The sequence below is a fragment of the Hypanus sabinus genome, chromosome X1 (assembly GCF_030144855.1).
Source record: "Hypanus sabinus isolate sHypSab1 chromosome X1, sHypSab1.hap1, whole genome shotgun sequence".
NCBI classification, from domain to species: domain Eukaryota; kingdom Metazoa; phylum Chordata; class Chondrichthyes; order Myliobatiformes; family Dasyatidae; genus Hypanus; species Hypanus sabinus.
In genome coordinates, this window is record NC_082738.1 from 59,678,424 (window position 1) to 59,704,923 (window position 26,500).

A 26,500-nucleotide genomic window follows, 5' to 3' on the forward strand; every position below is an offset into this window, starting at 1 on the left:
ATAAGACCAATCAAGTGTGACAGTGGAAAAGTGTGTATGGAGCCAGAGGAGATAGCAGAGGTACTTAATGAATACTTTGCTTCAGTATTCACTACAGAAAGGGATCTTGGCAATTGTAGTGATGACTTACAGTGGATTGAAAAGCTTGAGCATGTACATATTAAGAGCATGTGCTGGTGCTTTTGGAAAGCATCAAGTTGGGTAAGTCATTGGGACCGGACGAGATGTACACCAGGCTACTGTGGGAAGTGAGGTAGGAGATTGCTGAGCCTCTGGTGATGATCTTTGCATCATCAATGGGGATGGGAGAGGTTCCAGAGGACTGGAGTGTTGCGGATGTTGTTTCATTATTCAAAAAAGGGAGTAGAGATAGCCCAGGAAATTATAGACCAGTGAGTCTTACCTCAGTGGTTGGTAAGTTGAAGGAGAAGACCTTGAGAGGCAGGATTTATGAACATTTGGAAAGGCATAATATGATTAGGAATAGTCAGCATGGCTTTGTCAAAGTGCCTTACGAGCCTGATTGAATTTTTTGAGAATGTGACTAAACACACCGATGAAGGTAGAGCAGTAGATGTAGTGTATATGGATTTCAGCAAGGCATTTGATAAGGTACCCCATGCAAAGCTTATGGAGAAAGTAAGGAGGCATGGGATCCAAGGGGATATTGCTTTGTGGATCCAGAACTGACTTGCCCACAGAAGGCAAAGAGTGGTTGTAGATGGGTTATATTCTGCATGGAGGTCGGTCACCAGTGGTGTGCCTCAGGGATCTGTTTTGGGACCCCTACTCTTAGTCTTCCATATCCAACCATAGGTTCTAAGGCTAGATATTGTTTCAATCCACAAGCATTTTTACATTAACCCAATAAAGATGAAGTAATATTCCCATACTTTTAATATGTTCCTTGAAACAAAAAAAATAGGTTCACTTTTTTGCAATAGCTTAGTGAGATAAAGCAAAAATATCTCTAACACCAGTTGTCCCCTTTAGAAGTACAGTCATACCAGTTAGTCCAGCTCCAAAGGCACTGATGTCAGAGAAGAAAGGGGAACATGTGGAAGGAATGAGAAAGGAGAAGAAAACAGAGGAACAAAAGAAGCAAGTAACATTTGACTGGTACAAAATACTATCAAAGAAGGAGAGAAAAATGACAAATGTAACATTAACATTAATAAAATAATATTAGTAGCTTGCCAAAACAAGTTTTGTATGGGACCACAACAAACAATACATGCATTCTGCCTATTTGCGCAAAATTCTGCAACAGTGGCCTTTTTGCTAGTGGTTGGCACTTGTTGGCCAGTAGCCACGGTGTGGCTTGTTAAAGATGAAAAAATCACAGAAATCTGCTGTGAAATGAAGGTATTATCATGATTGTTGCCAGAATAACCAGGCATTGGTCTGCTGGAAATCAATGTACTTTCTATTTCATTGGCAATACATGTCTGTGTTGACATGAGATAGATACAGGCAGTGCATGTGCAATTAGAACTACTGCACCATGGGAAATAGGAAATTTTTGCACAACCATTTGTTTATTCTTCTTATTACACTCAGTTTTCTTTCATCAGGCAATCCTTATAGTAAACAGTGAGATGTTTCATATCTCCTACTCCAACATGACCTTGGGACTTATCAGCAAAATAATCTTTGCCCTGCTTGGAAACTGCAGTTATAACTAATGGAAGTGATATATTTCTGTGATCACAGGTGCCTTATACTGCATATCTTAGTGTTATCCATTAGGAGAATTAGAGTCATATAATCATAGAGAAATACAGGCTCTTCTGCCCACTGTGTTTATGCCAACCATCACACATGTACCAGTACTTGGCCTACATTCAGCAATTCAGGTGCTCAAATAAACATTTCTTGAATGCAAACACCTGCCTCCATCACACATGGTTGTGTATTCCAGATTCCAATAATTTTCTTTGTGAAAAGTTCTTGCTCAGATTCTCTCAAAACTGCTTATCCTTTACCTCAACCTATGGCCTCTAGTTGTAGATGCCTCAAATATGGTACAATATTTCCTATGATCTACTCTACCTACACAAGTGACCACTTTATTAGGTACACCCGTACACCTGCTCATTAATGCAAATATCTAATTAGCCAATCATGTGGCAGCAATTCAATGCATAGAAGTTCAAGAGGTTCAATTGTTGTTCAGACCAAATATCAGAATGGGGAAGAAATGTGATCTAAGTGACTTTGACCACGAAATGATTGTTGGTGCCAGACAGGGTGATTTGAGTATCTCAGAAACTGCTGATCTCCTGGGATTTCCATGCACAACAGTCTCTCGAGTTTACAGAGAATGGTACGAAAAACAAAAAAAATCTGGTGAGTGGTAACTCTGTGGTATAAAATGCCTGTTAATGAGAGAGGACAGAGGGGAATGGTCAGACTGGTTCAAGCTGACAGAAACATGACGGTAACTCAAATAATCATGCATTGCAACAGTGGAGTGTCGAAGAGCATTTCTGAACGTACAACATGCCGAACCTTGAAGTGGATGAGCTACAGCAGCAGAACACCACAAACATACACTCAGTGGCCATTTTATGAAGTACAGGAAGTATCTAATAAAGCAGCAACTAAGTGTATATTCACGCCCTATCACAAAACATATTACATAGTTATGGCTTCCTGCTGAAAGTTCTTCTTCCCAAAATAGTAACTTGAGCTGCCTATTGTAGCATCTTCTCATTCTTTGAGCACTGCCTCAGAGCAAGGGGAATGGCAATTAATTCTGTCCTGAAACTTCAAAATCCACAAAAGGTTTTACATGTACGATGTCCTGTGTATGTTACTCAAAATGGCTTCTTTGGTTTGTTAAGAGTAGGAATGCTTCTTTGTCTGATAAGTGTTTCTCTTGCAGTTGTTTAGCTTTAGACTTGCTGATATGGGGATTGTATTCATTTGTTAACCAATGGGGAATGTTATTTTGTCTGGTGAGGCTGGGAGCTTGGGGAGTTTTTGCGGGTTTTCAGGAGAGTTGGGAAGGAGACACCGAGGAAGGTGGACGTGCGCCGCACTGCTTGGTTGACCACCGGGGTGGTCCTAGGTGCGAGGATGTGGAGGTCGGAGGAAAGTGATGAGGGGTCGAATGGTTCGATGGTTGAGCTCCAACGATGTGCACTAAACTGACTGAACTTTGATAAGTTGGTGCCTTTTACTTTTTCTTTTCTTTCATATATATTGTATTGCATAGTACTCTCTTAGTTTTAGTAAAATCTTTAAAGTGTATTTCATAACGGTATCTGGTGTGTGTTTGATACTGTGTGTGTGCATGTGGCATAAACTTGATTCTCACAGCACCTGTGTGTACGGGAGGTGGGGTTGGTGAGTGGCTGGATCTCCTTTTCCCCTAGGCATATACCAGCCTGTTGGGTAAGTGTTACGTACAGTTATACTGGTAAGTCTTATTCAGACATAAACCTGCAGTAGATGATAATTCCTTTAAATAGCATTGGTGGTGCATCCTTCTCCCTCCTGAATATATATTCAGCTTTGCAAGAATAAGTTAGGGTATTTTCCCCACAAAATTAAATACATAATTTCATTAACGCTCCAATTAAGCAGCACTGAAATCAATCACTGTTTGACTGAAATTAGCTGCTCTTACTCTGAATCACTTCTCAATAATGCAGCTGCTGCAATTCACTCCAGAGGTGGTTTCAGTTGCATATGGAGTCAATTCACCATATAGAACTTCCAAGCAAAAGGCACTTCAGAGCTGATTTTATAGCAATTTGACTTTGATGTTCAAATATTTTAATTACAGAGTTATTAACATCGTAAATCAGTAATTTGTTTTGTTTATGTCTCCCCTCTCGCTGAGTGATACCTCTCAGTCCCTTGGACAAAGAGAGCCTGTGGAATGTCGATTAGTCGAGTGAACAATTAGTTTTTGTTGTACCGCAGATCATGGTCTTTCTTGGGGGCTTTGCTATTGCTTGCTTGGTGGATGGAGGGTGCTGATGTTTTTTTTTGCTGAAGTATGGGGTGGAAGGGTTGATGCTTTGCTGCTGCTTGTGCATGGGAGGGGGGAGTAAGGGAGCTTTGGGGTTCTGACGCTTTTACTGTCACTTATTCTTTGAGGCACTCTGTTTTTGTGGATGTCTGCGAAGAACAAGAATTTCAGAATGTATATTGTATACATTCCCTGATATTAAATGCAACTATTGAACTATTAAATGTTGATGCACAATTGGAACATTTCCTGATTATTCATAAGGTATGGTAAACTCATTAAATTATTGGCCAGTTTTACAACACAATTATCATCACATCATCCCTGCTGATCCCAGATATCATATCAAGCCCAAACCATTTTTTATAACCAGAGGCATTAATTTCAAGGATTTTGTATGACATAATCAGCATGTGGGTTATTTTAAGCAGTTCAAATGGTAGATTTAATCAGTTGCTCATACATCAATCTAAAATGCAAATACCATTGGGATGTGTCTGCCATTGGCATAGTTTCTGTGTCTCATATCAGGCAGCCAGGTTGCCTTTAATCTCATCACAACAGAGCCTCAGAAACTCCTATCACAACAGTAAGTAAGTCCTTTTCATATAATGTTCTGTCCACAGTGGACAAATTGGAGATGAATTTCTCTGTCCACTGAAAATGTTAGATCAGTCATGTTTCCAGCAACTTCCATTTTGTTTTAGCTTTTCAGTATCTGCCATGTACAGGTGAGCTCCACGTTAGTGCAGTTCAGGTAATGGAAATTTGTCCTTACGCAATTCACAAATCATTCCCCAATGATCTGAGATGTGTCATAAAAAGAATGTGCTCACAGAATCTATGTGTCAATTTTTATCTGTTTTCAACTCACATGAACAGATAATGTAGCTGCACATTATGGAAAATCACAGTATGACACCCACTTCCCACCTGTAATATAGAGGTCGCCTGTATCTTTTTTTTTAATACATTGTTAAATTGGATTTTACCTGGTTGTGAGGCTTTGGGGTAGACCATTGCTTGGGGGTAAAATCTGCTAACAAAATTCCTCCCTTATGGAGGTGCATATTCTTTCAAATTCTGCTTGTACAGATAAACAGGTTTAAGTGCCTCAAACCTGTTTACAATGGAACATGTCTATGCCTTCCATTTGAGAATCACTGTATAAAAGGAAATTTGCACAGCATCTGAAATGACTAGACTGAAAGCAAAATACTGTGGATGCTTGGAATATGAAACATAAACAGACAATGATGGAAATACTTAGCAGATCAGGCTACAACTATAGGAAGAGAAACACAACTAAATATGATCAGCCTAAATATCAACTGTTTCTCTCTCTACAGATTCTGTTTGATCTGTTGATGTCACAGTCAGGGGGGTGGGGGAGAGCGAAGGAGAGTAGACAGGTAGTGCAGAGCACCCCTATAGCCATTCTCCTGAATAATAACTTTACCGTCCTGGATACTGTTGGCAGGGATGACCAACCAGGGTGAGCCACGGTGGCAGGGCCTCCAGCACTGAGTCTGACCCTGCGGTGCAGAAGGGTGGGACAGAGAAGAGGAGAGCTGTTGTCATTGGGGGAGCAGACAGGAGATTTTGTGGACGTGAGAAGGACACCTGCATGGTTTGTTGCCTCCTGGGTGCCAGGGTCCAGGATGTCTCTGACAGGGTCCATGAGATCCTGGTACAAGAGGGAAAGCAACCAGAAGTCGTGATACATGTTGGTACCAGCAACGTAGGCAGGAAGAGGGATGAGGTCCTGAAGTGTGAGTTTCAGGAACTAGGCAGAAGGCTGAAGAACAGGACCTCGAGGGTGGCGTTCTCAGGATTGTTGCCAGTGCTACATGATAGTGATGGTAAGAATTGGAGGAGATGGCAGTTGAATGCGTGGCTGAGGAGTTGGTGCAGGTGGCTGGGTTTTGATTTTTGGATCATTAGGATCTCTTCTGGGGAAGGTGGGACCTGTACAGATTGGATGGGTTGCATTTAAACTCGAGGGGGAGCAATATCCTTGCAGGTAAGTTTGCTAGCATGGTTTGGGAGGGTTTACACTAATTTATAAGGGGGATGGGACCCGGAGCGATAGAGCACTGGAAGAAGTGCATGGAGTAAAGCCAGATCTAACATATAGAGAGGCTCTGAGGAAAGAGAAGCAGAATAAAGGGTGTAAAGGTAGTAAGGTAGAAGGGCTAAAGTGTGTGTACTTCAATGCAAGAAGCATCAGGAACAAAGGTGATGAGAGCTTGGATACATACATGGAATTATGATGTAGTGGCCATTACAGAGATTTGGCTGGCAGCAGGGCAGGAATGGATTATCAACATTCCTGGATTTCAGTGCTTTAAAAGGGATAGAGGGTGGGTGGGGGGATGGTAGGAGGGGTGGCATTACTGATCAGGGATACTATTACAGCTACAGAAATGGTGTGTAATGTAGCAGGATCCTCTTGTGAATCAGTATGGGTGGAAGTCAGGAACAGGAAGGGAGCAGTTACTCTATTGGAAGTATTCTATAGGCCCCCTGGTAGCAGCAGAGATACCAAGGAGCAGATTGGGAGGCAGATTTTGGAAAGGTGCAAAAATAACAGGGTTGTTATCATGGGTGACTTTAACTTCCCTAATATTGATTGGCACTTGATTAGTTCCAATGGTTTAGACGGAGCAGAGTTTGTTAAGTGTGTCCAGGACAGATACCGGTCACAGTATGTTGACAGGCCGACTAGGGGAATGCCATACTAGATCTAGTATTAGGTAACAAATCCGGGTCAGGTCACAGATCTCTCAGTGGGTGAGCATCTGGGGGACAGTGACCATCGCTCCCTGGCCTTTAACATTATCATGGAAAAGGATAGAATCAGAGAGGACAGGAACAGGTTTAATTGGGGAAGGGCAAATTATGAGGCTATAAGCCTAGAACTTGTGGGTGTGAATTGGGATGATATTTTTGCAGGGAAATGTACTATGGACATGTGTTGAATGTTTTAGGATCTCTTTGCAGAATGTTAGGGATAAATTTGTCCCGGTGAGGAAGATAAAGAATGGTAGGGTGAAGGAACCATGGGTGACAAGTGAAGTGGAAAATCTAATCAGATGGAAGAAGGCAGCATACATGAGGTTTAGGGAGCAAGGATCAGATGGGTCTATTGAGGAATATAGGGTAGCTTAAGAAGGGGCTGAGGTGAGCTAGAAGGGGGTATGAGAAGGCCTTGGCGAAGTAGGGTAAAGGAAAACCCCAAGGCATTCTTCAATTATGTGAAGAACAAAAGGATGACAGGAGTAAAGGTAGGACCGATTAGAGATAAAGGTGGGAAGATGTGCCTGGAGGCTGTGGAAGTGAGCAAGGTCCTCAATGAATACTTCGGAGAAGGACTTCTGAGAATCGGAGCAAGAGTGAGGCGGAAGCCATTTTGAATTTTACCGGTTTTCATCGGAGTTGAGAGAGGCGGGACTGTGCAGGCGTGTGACGTCGGGCAGTGAAGTGCGGGAGACTTAAAAGGAACATAGCCCGATATAGCGGGCAGTGTCATTGCGGGCAGTGGAGTGAGCCGGGAGTAGAATGGAGACCTAAGGGCTTTGGCTCAACGGGCTTCGGCGGAACCGGGTGAGGCGAGGAAGACCGGAGCTGCAGAGCTCTCACAGCTAGTTGCTTGGTAAGTAGTCCTGCTTCCTTTTACACTTATAACTTTAAAAGTATTGTTAAATGGTGTGATAGTTAGCTGTATTGGGGCAAAGGGTTCTTGCATAACTAATACTAGTACATTAAATTAACTATATAGCATGGAGCAGGTGATGTGTTACTGCTGCGAGATGTGGGAACCGGTAGACCCCATTGAGGGACACGGCGACTACATTTGCAGCAAGTGTTTGTTGCTCGAACTCCAGCTTCATATTGATGAGCTGCAGTCCGAGCTTCAGACACTGCGACACATCAGGGAGGGGGAGAGTTACCTGGACTCCGTGTACCAGGAGATAGCCACACCTAATAGATTAACTAATGTAGATTGCAGTCAAGCACAGGATGGTGTGGCTATGAGTGAGGAAAGTAGGGGAATCCAGGAGGTAGGGCTGGAGGAGATGCAGGCCTTGCTCTTGTCCAACAGATTTGAGGCTTTAACTCCCTGTGAGAGCAGGAGCGGGGACTGTGGGGAGGATGAGCAACCTGCCCATAGGACCATGGAGTGGGGGGCCATTCCAGAGGTGGGAGTCAATAGAAATGTTGTAGTAATAGGGGACAGTATCGTCAGGGGGATAGATAGGGTTCTCTGCAACCGAGAGCGAGAATCCCAAAGGCTATGTTGCCTGCCTGGTGCCAGGGTTAAGGACATCTCTTCTGGGCTGGAGAGAAACTTGCAGTGGGAGGGTGAGGATCCAGTTGTCTTAGTACACGTCGGTACTAATGACATAGATAGGAAAGGAAGAAGGTTCTGTTACAGGAATATGAGCAGCTAGGGGTCAAATTAAAAAACAGAACCTCAAGGGTAATAATCTCTGGATTATTACCTGAGCCACGAGCAAATTTGGCTAGGTTAAATAAAATTAGGGAGGTAAACGTGTGGCTCAAAGACTGGTGTGGGAGAAGCGGACTTTGCTTCTTGGGACACTGGCACCAGTACTGGGACAGGAGAGAACTCTTTCAGAGGGACGGGCTTCACCTGAACCGGGCTGGGGTTAGTGTCCTGGCGAATCATATAACTAGGGCTGCAGAGAGGTCTTTAAACTAACAAGTGGGGGGGAGGATTCTAGAGAGCAAATAATTAAAAAGACAATGGAGAAGGTAATGGATGTAGGTAAAAGTGGAGGAATAAAAAGACAGTGTGTCAGGAAGGGAAAGAATGTACGGAGATAAGCGTAAAGTTGTACAAAAGGAAAAGGCAGGAAATAAGTGTCAAACATATTTGAAAGTCCTTTATTCGAATGCACGTAGTATTAGGAATAAAATTGATGAGTTGACGGTTCCAATAATTACGCATGGTTATGATATTGTGGCAATTACGGAAACATGGCTGTAGGGTGACCAGGACTGGGAATTAAACATACAAGGGTATTTGACAATTAGGAGAGACAGGCAAGAAGGAAAAGGAGGTGGGATGGCTATGTTAATAAAGCAAGAAATCACTGCAATAAAGCGAAATGATATTGGCTCAAAGGATCAGGATAACGAAACAATTTGGGTAGAAATAAGAAATAGTAAAGGGAAAAAAGCAGTGGTGGGAGTAGTCTATAGGCCTCCAGACAGCTGTAACTCAGTTGGTCGGAGCATAAATCAGGAAATAGTTGGGGCTTGTAATAAGGGAACAGCTATAATTATGGGGGATTTTAACTTTCATATTGACTGGACTAACCAAGTCGGACACGGCAGCCTTGAAGAAGATTTTGTTGAGTGTATTCGGGATGGGTTCCTTGAACAATACGTTACTCAGCCGACAAGGGGGCAAGCAGTCTTAGATCTGGTCCTGTGTAATGAGACAGGACTAATAAAAAATGTCCTAGTAAAGGATCCCCTTGGAATGAGTGACCATAACATGGTTGAATTCCATATTCAATTAGAGGATGAGAGGGTTGGATCTCAAACAAGCGTACTGAGCTTAAATAAAGGAGACTATGATGGTATGAGAGTGGAATTGCTTAAGATGGATTGGGAAAATAGATTAAAGGGTAGATCGGTACTTGATCAGTGGTATATATTTAAGGAGTTATTTTACAACTATCAAGAAAAATATATTCCACTGAAGAAAAAAAGGGTGTAAAAGAAAAAATAGTTATCCGTGACTAAGTAAAGAAATAAAGCAAAGTATACGACTAAAAAGAAAGTTATATAAGGTAGCTAAATCTAGTGGGAAGATTGAAGATCGAGAAGCTTTTAAAGATCAGCAGCAAATAACAAAGATTGATTAAGAAGGGGAAGATAGATTATGAAAGTAAATTGGCAAAAAACATAAAAGCAGATAGTAAGAGTTTTTATAGTTACATAAAAAGAAAAAGGGTGGCTAAAGTAAATGTTGGTCCCCTAGAAGATGAGACCGGGAAATTAATGGTAGGGGACATGGAGATGGCGGAAATGCTGAACAAATATTTTGTATCAATTTTTACAGTAGAGGACACTCAAAATATCCCAACACTGGATAAACAGGGGGCTCTAGGGGGAGAGAAGCTAACTATGATTCAAATCACCAAGGAAATGGTACTTGATAAATTAATGGGACTGAAGGTGGATAAATCCCCTGGACCAGATGGCTTGCATCCTAGGGTCTTAAGGGAAGTGGCGGTCAGGATTGTGGATGCATTAGTGATAATTTTTCAAAACTCGCTGGACTCGGCAATGGTCCCGGCAGATTGGAAAAATGCTAATATAACTCCTTTATTTAAAAAGGGCAATAGACAGAAGGCTGGGAATTATAGGCCAGTTAGCCTAACATCTGTGATTGGCAAAATGTTGGAATCGATAATTAAGGAAACAGTAACAGGGCATTTGGATAAACATAGCTTAATAGGACAAAGTCAGCATGGCTTTACAAAAGGGAAGTCATGTTTGACAAATTTGTTGGAGTTCGTTGAGGACATAACATATAGGGTAGATAAAGGGGAACCAGTGGATGTGGTGCATTTGGACTCCCAAAAGGCATTTGACAAGGTGCCACACCAAAGATTATTAAAGGTAAAAAATCATGGGATTGGGGATAATATTCTGGCATGGGTGGAGGATTGGCTTTCTAACAGAAAACAGACAGTTGGGATAAATGGTTCATTCTCAGACTGGCAGTTGGTGACTAGTGGTGTTCCGCAGGGGTCGGTGTTGGGACCCCAACTCTTTACAATCTATATTAATGATTTGGAGAAAGGGACTAAGTGCAACGTATCGAAGTTTGCTGATGACACAAAGATGGGAGGGAGTGTAATGAGTGCGGAGGACATTGAAACCCTGCAGGGGGACATAGATAGGCTGAGTGATTGGGCAGACATTTGGCAGATGAAATATAATACTGACAAGTGTGAGGTCTTGCACTTTGGCAGGAAAAATAATAGAGCAAGTTATTATCTAAATGGAGAGAAACTGGAAAGTGCTTCTGTGCAAAGGGATCTGGGCGTCCTGGTGCAGGAAACACAAAAAGTTAGTATGCAAGTGCAGCAGATGGTCAAGAAGGCCAATGGAATGCTGGCTTTTATTGCTAGGGGGATGGAGTATAAGTACAGGGAGGTCTTACTGCAGTTGTACCGGGTATTGGTGAGACCACACCTGGAGTACTGTGTGCAGTTCTGGTGTCCATATTTAAGAAAGGACATACTGGCTCTCGAGGCAGTGCAGAGAAGGTTCACTAGGTTAATTCCGGGGATGGGTGGGTTGATGTATGATGAGAGGTTGAGTAGATTGGGACTCTACTCATTGGAGTTCCGAAGAATGAGAGGCGATCTTATTGAAACATCTAAGATTGTGAAGGGGCTTGATCGGGTGGATGCGGGGAGAATGTTCCCAATAATGGGTGAAACTAGGACTAGGGGGCATAATCTTAAAATAAGGGGATGCCGTTCCAGGACTGAGGTGAGGAGAAATTTCTTCACTCAGAGGGTAGTGGGGCTGTGGAATTTACTGTGGAAGAGAGCTGTGGAAGCTACTACACTCAATAAATTCAAAACGGAGATAGACATTTTCCTGGATAAAAATGGCATTAGGGGATACGGTGAGTGAGCAGGTAAGTGGACATGAGGCTAGGTTTAGATCAGCCATGTGATCTCCTGGACCAGTTTTCGATAGCCTGGATGGGTCGGAGAGGAATTTTCCAGATTTTTTCTCCTCAATTGGCAAATCGTTTTTTTTCCCTGGGTGATCACATGGGTTTGGGCGGGATAAATAATAAAATAAAATGGGCGGCATGGTGCCCTTTTGGTTGGCACTGGTGCCTTGTGGAATTCGGTGAAAACTAGAGTTAAGATTGGATCAGCCATGATCTTGTTGAATGGCGGAGCAGGCTTGAGGGGCCGATTGGCCTACTTATGTTCTTATCTCTTATGTTCTTATATATGTTCACTTCGGTATTCACCACAGAGAGAACTTGATGGTGAGGACAGTATGAGTGAGGATGATGTTCTGGAGCATATTGTAATTAAGGGAGAGGAGGTGTTGGAGTTGTTAAAATACATTAGGACAGATAAGTCCCCAGGGCCTGATGGAATATTCCCCAGGCTACTTCACGAGGCGAGGGAAGAGATTGCTGACCCTCTGGCTAGGATTGTTATGTCCTCGTTGTCCACGGGAATGGTACCGGAGGATTGGAGGGAGGCAAATGTTGTCCCCTTGTTCAAAAATGGTAGTAAAGATAGTCCGGGTAGTTATAGACCAGTGAGCCTTCGGTCTGTGGTGGGAAAGCTGTTGGAAAAGATTCTTAGAGATTGGATCTATGGGCATTTGGAGAATCAGGGTCTGATCAGGGACAGTCAGCACAGCTTTATGAAGGGCAGATCATGTCTAACAAGCCTGATAGAGTTCTTTGAGGAGGTGACCAGGCATATAGATGAGGGTAGTGCAGTGAATGTGATCTACATGGATTTTAGTGAGGCATTTGACAAGGTTCCACATGGTAGGCTTATTCAAAAAGTCAGAAGGCATAGGATCCAGGGAAGTTTGGCCAGGTGGATTCAGAATTGGCTTGCCTGCAGAAAGCAGAGGGTCATGCTGGAGGGAGTACATTCAGATTGGCGGGCTGTGATTGGTGGTGTCCCACAAGGATCGGTTCTGGGACCTCTACTTTTCGTGATTTTTATTAATGACCTGGATGTTGGGGGGTAGAAGGGTGGGTTGGCAAGTTTGCAGATGACACAAAGGTTGGTGGTGTTGTGGATAGTGTAGAGGATTGTCGAAGATTGCAGAGAGACATTGACAGGATGTAGAAGTGGGCTGAGAAGTGGCAGATGGAGTTCACCTGGAGAAGTGTGAGGTGGTACACTTTGGAAGGACAAACTCCAAGGCAGAGTACAAAGTAAATGGCAGGATACTTGGTAGCGAGGAGGAGCGAAGGATCTGGGGCTACATGTCCACAGATTCCTGTAAGTTGCCTCACAGGTAGACAGGGTAGTTAAGAAAGCTTTCTTTAGTCGAGGGATAGAGTTTAAAAGTCACGAGGTAATGATGCAGCTCTATAAAACTCTGGTTAGGCCACACTTGGAGTACTGTGTCCAGTTCTGGTCACCTCAGTATAAGAAGGATGTAGAAGCATTGGAAAGGGTACAGAGGAGATTTAACAGGATGCTGCCTGGTTTAGAGAGTATGGATTATGATCAGAGATTAAGGGAGTTAGGGCTTTACTCTTTGGAGAGAAGGTGGACGAGAGGAGACATGATAGAGGTACACAAGATATTAAGAGGAATAGACAGAGTGGACAGCCAGCGCCTCTTCCCCAGGGCACCACTGCTCAATACAAGAGGACAGGGCTTTAAGGTAAGGGGAGGGAAGTTCAAGGGGGATATTAGAGGAAGGTTTTTCACTCAGAGAGTGGTTGGTGCGTGGAATGCACTGCCTGAGTCAGTGGTGGAAGCAGATACACTAGTGAAGTTTAAGAGACTACTAGACAGGTATATGGAGGAATTTAAGGTGGGGGTTATATGAGAGGCAGGGTTTGAGGGTTGGCACAATATTGTGGGCCAAAGTGCCTGAAATGTGCTGTATTATTCTATGTTCTATGATCTATGAACGGAGGTTCTCCATGACATCTCAGAGCAGCTGATCGTGCAAGCCCAGTAGGCAGTCTTGGCTGGCGAGGGCTTGTTGCAGCAGATTCGTGTCAGCTGGTTCATTATGGCCAGCTCGTTCTCTTACATGAGTATGGTGGACAAACCCAAGTGCAGAGCCAGAGTCAGGAGGTGTTATTAATGTAGCGAGCATGGAGTCAGTATCCAGGAGCAATGCTAGACTTAGATCTGGCAGTCCTAAGAACCATGAAAAAAGGTTACTCACTCCAGAGTCAACCAACAAACTAGCAGCTCCTTGTTGTGGTCCATATAACCATATAACAGTGACTGCAAGGAAACAGGCCATCTCGGCCCTTCTAGTCCGTGCCGAATGCTTACTCTCACCTAGTCCCACTGACCCGCAATCAGCCCATAACCCTCCATTCCTTTCCTGTCCATATACCCCTCCAATTTTACTTTAAATGACAATACCAAACCTGCCTCTACCACTTCTACTGGAAGCTCGTTCCACACAGCTACCACTCTCTGAGTAAAGAAATTTCCCCTTCTGTTACCCCTAAACTTTTGCCCCCTAAATCTCAACTCATGTCCTCTTGTTTGAATCTCCCCTACTCTCAATGGAAAAAGCCTATCCACGTCAACTCTATCTATCCCCCTCAATTTTAAATACCTCTATCAAGTCCCCCCTCAACCTTCTACACTCCAAAGAATAAAGACCTAAATTATTCAACCTTTCCCCGTAACTTAGGTGCTGAAACCCAGATAACATTCTAGTAAATCTTCTCTGTACTCTCTCTATTTTGTTGACATCTTTCCTATAATTCGGTGACCAGAACTGTACACAATACTCCAAATTCAGCCTTACCAATGCCTTGTACAATTTTAACATTACATCTCAACTCCTATAATCAATGCTCTGATTTATAAAGGCCAACATACCAAAAGCTTTCTTCACCATGAGATTCCACTTTCAGGGAACTATGCACCTAGATCACTCTGTTCTAGATTCCTAGATCACTCTGTTCTACTGCATTCTTCAATGCCCTACCATTTACCATGTATGTCCTATTTTGATTAGTCCTACCAAAATGTAGCACCTCACGCTTATCATCTGCCATCGCTCAGCCCACTCTTCTAACTGGCCTAAATCTCTCTGCAAACTTTGAAAACCTACTTCATTATCTACAATGCCACCTACCTTAGTATCATCTGCATGCTTACTAATCCAATTTACCAGCCCATCATCCAGATCATTAATGTATATGACAAACAACACTGGACCCAGTACAGATCCCTGAGGTACACCACTAGTCACCAACCTCCAACCTGACAAACATTTATCCACCTCTACGCTCTGGCATCTCCCATCCAGCCACTGTTGAATCCATTTTACTACTTCAATTACCTAACAATTGAATCTTCCTAACTAACCTTCCATGCAGAACCTTGTCAAAGGCCTTACTGAAGTCCACATAGACAACATCCACTGCTTTACCCTCGTCAACTTTCCTCGTATCCTCTTCAAAAAATTCAATAAGATTTGTCAAACATGACCTTCCACGCACAAATCCATGTTGACTGTTCCTAATCAGACCCTGTCTATCCAGATAATTACATATACCATCTGTAAGAATACTTTCCATTAATTTACCCACCACTGACGTCAAACTGATATAATTGCTAGGTTTACTCTTAGAACCCTTTTTAAACAATGGTACCACATGAGCAATACGCCAATCCTCTGGCAACATCCCCGTACCTAATGACATTTGAAATACTGCTGTCAGAGCCCCTGCTATTTCTACACCAAGTTCCCTCAAGGTCCTAGGGAATATCCTGTCAGGACCCGGAGATTTATCCACTTTTATATTCCTTAAAAGCACCAGTACTTCCTCCTCTTTAATCGTCGTAGTTTCCATAACTTCCCTACTTGTTTCCCTTACCTTACACAATTCAATATCCTTCTCCTTAGTGAATAACAAAGAAAAGAAATTGTTCAAAATCTCCCCCATCTCTTTTGGCTCCAAACATAGCTGTCCACTCTGATTCTCTAAGGGACCAATTTTATCCCTCACTATCCTTTTGCTATTAATATAACTGTAGAAACCCTTCGGATTTATTTTCACCTTACTTGACAAAGCAACCTCATATCTTCTTTTAGCTTTTATAATTTCTTTCTTAAGATTCTTCTTACATTCTTTATATTCCTCGAGCACCTCATTTACTCCATGCTACCTGTATTTATTGTAGATATCTCTCTTTTTCCTAACCAAGTTTCCAATATCCCTTGAAAACCATGACTCCTTTCAACCTAACAGGAACATAAAGATTCTGTACCCTCAAAATTTCACCTTTAAATGACCTCCATTTCTCTATTACATCCTTCACATAAAACAAATTGTCCCAATCCACTCCTTCTAAATCCTTTCGCATCTCCTCTAAGTTAGCCTTTCTCCAATCAAAAATCTCAACCCTGGGTCCAGTCCTATCCTTCTCCATAATTATATTGAAATTATAATTTCAATGGTCACAGGGTTTTATACTGCATTTGCTGATGGAAAGCAGGTGTTTTTAGTTAGTGGAACCTGAAATGACTGGAAACTAAACAAGGTGACTGAGGCCCAATTCCTGAGGAAAATCGCCAGGTGGGAGATTACCAGAAGGGACCATGGCACAAACCTTTCAGTCCACTGTAAGTCATCCCCACAATTGCCAAGGTCCTTTTCACTGGTGAATACTGAAGCAAGGATTTCATTAAGTGCCTCTGCTACCTCCTCCGACTCCATGCACACATTTCCACTATCCTTCCTTACAAATTCCCTACAAGCTGTCTCTACTTGTGAGCCATCCTATGCCTCTTCACTTCAGTTCCCACTCCCTTGCAAATCTAATTTAAACCCTCCTCAATAACATTAGCCAACCTCCCCACCAGGATATTGGTTCCCCTCCAGTTCAGGTGCAACCTGTCCCACTTGTAGAGGTCACCCCTTCCCCAGGAAAGGTTCAAATGATCCAAGAACTTGAAACCCTGCGGCCCACACCATCTCCTCAGCCATTCATCTATCTGTGCTATCTTCCTGTTCTGACCTTCACTGGATCGTGGCACTGGGAGTAAACCAGAGATTACCATCTTGGAGGTCCTGCTCTTCAGCCTCCTTCCTAACTCCCTAAACTTACTGCCCAGGACCTCTACCCCTCTCCTGCCTATGTCATTGATATCAGCATGTACCACGACCTCCAGCTGCTCACCCTCCCCTTCAAGGATATTCTACAACCGCTCAGAGACATCCTGGACCCTAACACCCGGGAGGCAACACACTATCCTGGTGTCTCTTCTATTGCCACAGAATCTCCTGTCTGTCCCCTTAACTATTGAGTCCCCTAATGCTCTGCCTGACTTCACCCTACCCTTCTGAGGCTCAGAGCTGACCACAGTGCTATTGGTCTGGCTGCTGCTGCCTTTCCCATTTTACTATCAATAAAAATATAACAGACAGATTGAAATAAATAAAGCATTTTAGAAAACCTGTTCAAAAATGATTAATATTAATCCAAAAGGCAACTGAAAAATTACATCAATTCTAAATAGTACCGTTATTGTACCTCAAATATAAGAAATGTGAACAGTACAGCTACAACACCTATCTCGCATCTCCTCTGTTTCTCCTACTTTGGTTCTCACCCTGTCTCCTCCCAGAAAGAAAAGAGATGGCGTTCTCCTGGTCCTCACCTTTCACCCCATGAGCCTCCTCATCTAGCATACCATCCTTCATCAATTTTGCCAACCGAGATATGATCCCACTACCAGCCATGTCTTCTCCCTCGTCCTTTTGACGTTGGGCATGGACAACTCCCTCTCTAACGCCCGTGTTCATTCATCTCTCCACATTCATTATTTCCCTTACTCCTGGCACTTTCCTCAGCCCTTGCCATAGGTAAAATATTCCAGCATTTGCGTCTATGTCTGAAGGCTTTCCTCGGACATTTAACTTTCAAGACTATCTGCGGGACTCTTACCCAAAATATCCCACAGAGGATTTACTACCTTCTTATATTTTGACTCGCACTTGAATAACCAAGTACCCCAACCCTAAGTTTCTGTAGAAGTCCTCCACCCGAGAGTGCTGTGCAGCTCTAGATGAGCAGAGTTGCGGACCATAAGGAGTTTTGCGTGGGAAAATATGACATCTTCAGCATTCGTGTCTTGGAAAATAGACAATACAAAGGTGTGCCCGCAACTCCATGTGCCCAGTCATATTTCTGGAGTGATGCAAAGACCATAACCATAATATCATAAGATTTAGGAGCAGAAGTAGGCCATTCGGCCCATCGAGTCTTCTTCGCCATTCAATCAAGGGCTGATCCAATTCTTCCAGTGATCCTCACTCCCCTGCTTTCACCCCATACCCTTTGATGCCCTGGATAATCATGAACCTATCTATCTCTGCCTAAAATGCACCCAGTGAATTGGCTTGCACAGTCACTCGTGGCAACAAATTCCACAGATTTACCACCTTTTGACTAAAGTAATTTCTCCGTATCTCAGCTCTAAATGGATGTCCTTCAATCCAGAAGTCATGCCCTCTTGTCCTGGAATCCCCTACCATGGGAAAGAACTTCCTCATATCTAATCTGTTCAGGCCTTTTAACATTCAGAATGTTTCTATGAGATTCCCCCTCATTCTCCTGAACTCCAGGGAACACAGCACAAGAGCTGCAGATGTTCATAGAACATAGAATAATACAGCACAATACAGGCCCTTTGGCCCAGAATGTTGTGCCGACCCTTAAACCCTGCCTCCCATATAACATTCCCCACCTTAAATTCTTCCAATTCTAAATTATACCTGTCTAGTAGTCTCTTAAATTTCACTAATATTTCTGCTTCCCCTTGAACTTCCCACCCCTTACCTTAAAGCCATGTCCTCTTGTATTGAGCAGTGGTGCCCTGGGGAAGAGGTGCTGGCTGTCCACTCTATCTATTCCTCTTAATATCTTGTATACCTCTATCATGTCTCCTCTCATCCGCCTTCTCTCCAAAGAGTAAAATCCTTAATCTCTGATCATAATGCATACTGTCTAAATCAGGCAGCATCCTGGTAAATCTCCTCTGTACCCTTTCCAATGCTTCCACATCCTTCCTATAGTGAGGCGACCAGGACGGGACACAATACTCCAAGTGTAGCCTAACCAGAGTTTTATAGAGCTGCATCATTACCTTGTGACTTTTAAAATCTATCCCTCGACTAATGAAAACTTTCTTAACTACCCTGTCTCCCTGTGAAGCAACTTACAGGAATCTCTGGACATGCACTCCCAGATCCCTCTGCTCCTCCACACTACCAAGTATCCTGCCATTTACTTTGTACTCTGTCTTGGAGTTTGTCCTTCCAAAGTATACCACCTCACCCTTCTCCAGGTTGAACTCCATCTGCCACTTCTCAGCCCACTTCTACATCCTGTCAATGTCTCTCTGCAATCTTCAACAATCCTCTACAGTATCCACAACACCATCAACCTTTGTGTCACCTGCAAACTTGCCAACCCACCCTTCTAACCCCCCACATCCAGGTCGTTAATAAAAATCACAAAAAGTAGAGGTCCCAGAACCGATCCTTGTGGGACACCACTAGTCACAACCCTTCATTCTGAATGTACTCCCTCCACTACGACCCTCTGCTTTCTGCAGGCAAGCCAATTCTGAATCCACCTGGCCAAACTTCCTTGGATCCTATGCCTTCTGACTTTTTGAATAAGCCTACTGTGTGGAACCTTGTCAAATGCCTCACTAAAATCCCTGTAGATCATATCCACTGCACTATCGTCATCTATGTGCCTGGTCACCTCCTCAAAGAACTCTATCAGGCTTGTTAGACACAATCTGCCCTTCATAAAGCTATGCTGACTGTCCCTGATCAAGCCATGATTCTCCAAATGCCCATAGAACCAATCTCTAAGAATCTTTTCCAACAGCTTTCCAACCACAGACATAAGGCTCACTGGTCTATAATTACCCGGACTATCCTTACTACCTTTTTTGAACAAGGGGACAACATTCACCTCCCTCCAACCCTCCGGTACCATTCCCATGGACAACGAGGACATAAAGATCCTAGCCAGAGGCTCAGCAATCTCTTCCCTTGCCTTGTGGAGCAGCCTGGGGAATATTCCTTCAGGCCCTGGGGACTTATCCGTCCTAATGTATCTTAACAACTCCAGCACCTCCTCTCCCGTAATTACAATATGCTCCAGAACATCAACCTCACTCATATTGTCCTCATCGTCATCAAGTTCCCTCTCATTGGTGAATACCGAAGAGAAGTATTCATTGAGGACCTTGCTCACTTCCACAGTCTCTTGGGACATCTTCCCACCTTTATCTCTAATCAGTCTACCGTCACTCCTGTCATCCTTTTGTTCTTCACATAATTGAAGAATGCCTTGGTGTTTTCCTTTACCCTACTCACCAATGCCTTCTCATGCCCCCTTCTTGCTCTTCTCAGCCCCTTCTTAAGCTCCTTTCTTACTACCCTATATTCCTCAATAGACCCATCTGATCCTTGCTTCCTAAACCTCATGTAATGCTGCCTTCTTCCACCTGACTAGAATTTCCACCTCACTTGTCACCCATGGTTCCTTCACCCTACCATTCTTTATCTTCCTCACTGGGACAAATTTATCCCTAACATACGGCAAGAGATCCTTAAACAATGACTACATGTCCATAGTATATTTCCCTGCAAAAACATCATCCCAATTCACACCCACAAGTTCTAGCCTTATAGCCTCATAATTTGCCTTTCCCCAATTAAAAATTTTCCTGTCCTCTCTGATTCTATCCTTTTCCATGATAATGCTAAAGGCCAGGGAGCGATGGTCACTGTCGCCCAGATGCTCAGCCACTGAGAGATCTGTGACCTGACCCGGTTCGTTATCTAATACTAGATCTAGGATGGCATTCCCTCTAGTCGGCCTTCAACATACTATGACAGGTATCTGTCCTGGACACACTTAACAAACTCTGCCCCGTCTAAACCATTGGAACTAATCAAGTGCCAATCAATATTAGGGAAGTTAAAGTCACCCATGATAACAACCCTGTTATTTTTGCACCTTTCCAAAATCTGCCTCCCAATCTGCTCCTCGGTATCTCTGCTGCTACCAGGGGGCCTATAGAATACCCCCAGTAGAGTAACTGCTCCCTTCCTGTTCCTGACTTCCACCCATACTGACTCAAAAGAGGATCCTGCTACATTACACACCATTTCTGTAGCTGTAATAGTATCCCTGATCAGTAATGCCACCCCTCCTCCCATCCCCCCCCCACCCCCACCATCTATCCCTTTTAAAGCACTGAAATCCAGGAATATTGAGAATCCATTCCTGCCCTGGTGCCAGCCAAGTCTCTGTAATGGTCACTACATTATAATTCCATGTATGTATCCAAGCTCTCAGTTCATCACCTTTGTTCCTGATGCTTCTTGCATTGAAGTACACACACTTTAGCCCTTCTACCTTACTACCTTTACACCCTTTATTCTGCTTCTCTTTCCTCAGAGCCTCTCTATATGTTAGATCTGGCTTTACTCCGTGCACTTCTTTCACTGCTCTATCGCTCCACATCCCATCCCCCCTGCAAATTAGTTTAAACCCTCCCAAACCTTGCTATCAAACCTACCTGCAATAATATTGCTCCCCCTCGAGTTCAGGTGCAACCCATCCAATCTGTACAGTTCCCACCTTCCCCAGAAGAGATCCCAATGATCCAAAAATCCAAACCCAGCCCCCTGCACCAACCCCTCAGCCATGCATTGAAATGCCATCTCCTCCAATTCTTACCATCACTATCACGTAGTACTGGCAGCAATCCTGAGAATGCCACCCTCGAGGTCCTGTTCTTCAGCCTTTTGCCTAGTTCCTGAAACTCACACTTCAGGACCTCATCCCTCTTCCTGCCTACACTGTTGGGACCAACATGTATCACGACTTCTGGTTGCTTTCCCTCTCGTACCAGGATGTCATGCACCTGGTCAGAGACATCCCGGACACTGGCACCCAGCAGGCAACAAACCATGCAGGTGTCCTTTTCATGTCCACAAAATCTCCTGTCTACTCCCCTGACTATAGAGTCTCCAATGACGACATCTCTCCTCTTCCCTGTGTTCCCCGTGTTCCCTGTCAGTGGACGTAAACAAGGTCAGTGAACAGGTCGACGAGTATCTGCTCATCTTACCCCGTCCACTCTGGGAACTCTGTCTGAACAGCCCAGACAGCCTGTAGTGGCGACACCCGATGCGTCAACAACATGTCTGCTAAGAGAGCCGCACGTACCTGAACCAGAACCCTACGCTGGAGATCTGGCGAGGTGCCGGGCTTTTCTACTGCAATGCTCCTTGGTGTTCGAGCAGCAGCCATCCACGTACACCATGGACAGATCAAAGATAGCTTACATTATGGGGTTGTTGTGAGGAAATGCCTCAGCATGGGCCACTGCAATTTGGGATTATCAGCCAGAGACGACCTTTTCATTCCCTACATTCATCTCAGAAATAAGGAAGATTTTTGACCATCCCATCCGTGGTAAAGGTGCTGCTAAGTGTCTACTCACCCTCCGTCAAGGCTCATGCAGTGTTGCCGAATGCTCCGTGGAGTTCCGGACGCTAGCGGCCAGCTTGGGCTGGAATGATGAGGCACTCCAGGAGGTATTCCAGCAAGGCCTCTGTGACAAAGTAAAGGACGAGTTGGCGGCTAGGGATGACACTAACAGCCTGGATTCAGTGATTTCCCTAGCCACCAGGCTGGACAAACAACTCTGAGAACATCTGAAAGAGAAGACCGGTTACCCCATTCCTCGGGCCATCCCACGGTCCACCTTACCTTCTTCAACCAGCCCTACCCTCTCTCTCCCTTCCGTTCCTCGCAGAGCTCCGGCTCCTACTGTTCTGGTGAGTCCGACGATTCTCCCTTCAGCCCCCCAGACTCGGATGCAGATCCTGGCTACTGTGAATTACCGACAGTCTCTGTCCCTATCCGCTTTGGTGGATTCCGGTGCCGAGGGCAATCTACTGGACGAGGACATAGCCTCCCAGGCTGGAATACCTCACGAGCTGCTAACTACACCCCTAGAGTCCTGGGCCATGGACGGAAAACTGCTGGCTCAGGTGATCCACTGTACCCCTGACCTTGATCCTATCCGGCAACCATCGGGAGGAGGTACAGTTCAGTCTCATTCGTTCACCTCAAGCTCCAGTAGTTCTAGGGTAACCATAGCTGACCCAGCACAATCCCCACATCAACTGGTCTGACGGGAGGATAGCCAAATGAAGCCAGTCTTGCCACACCAACTGTCTGCAGTCAGCCCCATCTCCCAGGGAAGCTACTGCGACTCCACCTGTCCCAGAGTACCATTACCTGGGATCGGTAGTCCGTAAACAACGTCCCTTTCCCTGCCTCCGCACCGCCCATATAATTATGCCACCGACCATCTCCCCGGGGCCTCGCTACCCACCAGTCGCCTTTTTAGCCTATCCCGACCCGAGAGGGAGGCCACGGAGAAATACATCAGCGAGTTCCTCGCGGCAGGCATTATCAGACCTTCATCTTCCCCGGTAGGAGCCAGTTTCTTCTTTGTAGAAGAGGAGGATGGGTCGCTTTGTCCTTGTATTGATTACCAAGGCCTAAATAATATAACAGTGAAGAATAAGTACCCTTTACCCCTCATTAGTACAGCTTTTGAACCACTGCATGGAGCCACCACTTTCTCAAAGCTGGCCCTTCGTAATGCATACCATCTAGTCAGGGTGAGGGAGGAGGACAAGTGGAAGACTGCCTTTAATACCCTTCTGGGCCACCTCGAATATTTGGTCATGCTATTTGGCCTCACCAATGCTCCCGCTGTTTTTCAAGCCCTCATTAAAGACATACTGAGGGACTTTATTAATTGGTTCGTATTTGTTTACCTCAATGATATCCTGATATTTTCTAGCACCTCCCAAGAACACGTTCACCATGTCCATCAAGTCCTCCAGAGACTGTGGGAAAACCAATTATTTGTGAAGGCGGAGAAATGAGAGTTCCACGTTCCTTCGGTCAGCTTCCTGGGTTATATCATTGTGAGCGGGCAGGTGAGAGCAGACCCCGAGAAGATCTGGGCAGTGGAAGAATGGCCTAGGCCCATGGCCCGCAAACAACTTCAACGATTCCTGGGGTTTGTGAATTTCTACTGCCGATTTTTCAGAGACTATAGTCAAGTGTCAGCCACCCTTAACCGGCCTACATCGCCTACTGCCCCCTTCTGCTGGGACTCTGAAGCTGACTTGTCGTTCACCGACCTGAAGAGGCATTTCACCACTGCTCCCATCCTGGTCCTTTCATTGTCAAGGTGGATGCCTCTGACTCCGGGGTAGTCCTGTCCCAACGATCAAGTTCGGATGAAAAGCTTCACCCCTGTGCCTTCTATTCTTGCTGACTGTCCCCCACCAAGCGGAATTACAACATGTGGAATCGGGAACTCCTGACGGTCAAACTATCATTGGAAGAATGGAGGCACTGGCTGGAGGGGGTAGAACAACTGTTTGTGGTATGGACTGATCATGCCACTGGTATGGACCATCATTTAAGGTGGGGGGGGGTTATATGGGAGGCAGGGTTTAAGGGTTGGCGCAACATTGTGGGCCAAAGGGCCTGTAATGTGCTATACTATTCTATGTTCTATGTTCTATAAAAACCTTGGGTATATTCAGACCACCAAACGTTTGAACCCCCGCCAGGCCCATTGGGCGTTATTTTTCGGACGGTTCATGTTTTCCCTCACATACCATCCAGAGTCCAAGAATGGGAAGCCAGACGCACTTTCCCACCAATACAACTCCAAGGAGGACACTTCCAGCCAAGGGACTATTCTCCCACCATCCTGCATGGCTGCCACCCTCACTTGGGAGATCGAGTTGAAAGTAAAAGAAGCCCAACAGGATGACCCTGACCCCGGCAATGGACCGACAAATGCCTGTATGTGCCCGTCTCTGTCAGGTCCCAGGTTCTTCAATGGGGGCACGTGTCTCGGTTCACCTGCCATCCATGGAGGTGGATACCCTTTCCTATGTCTCGGCATATTCCATCTGTGCCCGGGAAAAAGCTTCTCATCTGCCACCTGAGGGCTTACTTCATCCTCTACCTGTCCCTGGTCATCCCTGGTTGCTCATTGCCCTAGACTTCGTCACCGGTCTACCCCCTTCAAATGGGAACACCACCATACCCACCATCATAGATTGGTTCTCCAAGGCGGTGCACTTCGTAGCCCTCCCTAAACTCCCTTCCTCTCCTCAAGAAACTACAGATCTTGACCAATTTGTTTCTTCAATTTTAATATTCAAATCATTTTCCCATTTTTGTCTTGACTTATGGATTCCTTGTTTAATTGCCTGTTTTTGAATCAAATTATACATACAAGATATAAGTTTTTAATATTTCCTTTTTGAATTAAAATTTCTATTTCATTAGGTTTCGGCAATAACATTGTTTGACCTAATTTTTCTCTTAAATAAGCCCTTAATTGAAAGTAACAAAATAAAGTGTTATTTGATACTTTATATTTATTCTTTAATTGATCAAATGACATTAATATACCTCTGTGGCGACCCATTTCCTGGCGCATCCGAACTGACTCACAATTAGATAGCCTACGGGGGTTTGCGAGCACAGAGCTTTGGAGCCTCTGCGCCACGGGGGGCCGGTTGACAGAGGCTTAAAAGTGAGGCTGAAGTTTTCGAATAAAGTTTTTTCCTTCGACTGCAGTTACCGACTCCGTGTCGTAATTTTAGCGCTGCGTATAGCACACCGCTACAATTGGTGACCCCGACGGCCCAAACGATTTTTGGACCAGAAATGACCGACGCCGCCTCTGTTCATGCGGTTTCGTTGAAACTGCCGGGTTTCTGGACACAGCGCCCGGACCTATGGTTCCAGCAAGCCGAAGCCCAATTCCACGTTCGCCAGATCACCTCAGAAGACACCCGCTACTACTACGTGGTGAGCTCCCTCGACCAGGACACAGCGGCTCATGTCGCGGAGTTCGTACAGTCGCCCCCGGCAGACGGCAAGTACACGGAATTCAAAGCCCTGCTCCTCAGGACTTTCGGACTCTCATGGCGCGAGCGGGCTGCCCGTTTACTGCACCTGGACGGCTTGGGCGACAGACCTCCATCGGCTTGAATGAATGAGATGTTGTCTCTGGCCGACGGACGCAAACCCTGCCTCATGTTTGAGCAGGCATTCCTGGAGCAGCTGCCCGAGGACATACGCCTGCTGCTGTCCGACGCGGATTTCAGTGACCCCCGGAAGGTGGCAGCTCGGGCGGACTTGCTGTGGAACGCCAAAAAGGTGAGCGGGGCGTCCATCGCACAGATCTCCCAGCCACGCTCCCAGCAGCAAACCAGTCCAGGCCCGGCCGCAGAGCCCGCCAACCCCCGGCCCAATGAACACTGGTGCTTCTACCACCAGCGGTGGGGCGCAGAAGCCCGCCGTTGTCGCCCGCCCTGCAAGTTCCCGGGAAACGCCAGGGCCAGCCGCCGCTGATGGCTACGGCGGCTGGCCATCGGGATAGCCTCCTGTATGTGTGGGACAGAAGGTTGGGACGCCGGTTTTTGGTCGATACTGGGGCTGAGATCAGTGTTTTACCTCCAACGAATTACACCCGCAGCAGGGCACCGGGTCCCCCCCTGAGGGCCGTGAATGGCAGCACAGTAAGGACCTATGGCACCCGACAGGTGTAGCTACAGTTCGGCTCCAGCCAGTTCACGTGGGACTTCACACTGGCCGCCGTAGCCCAACCGCT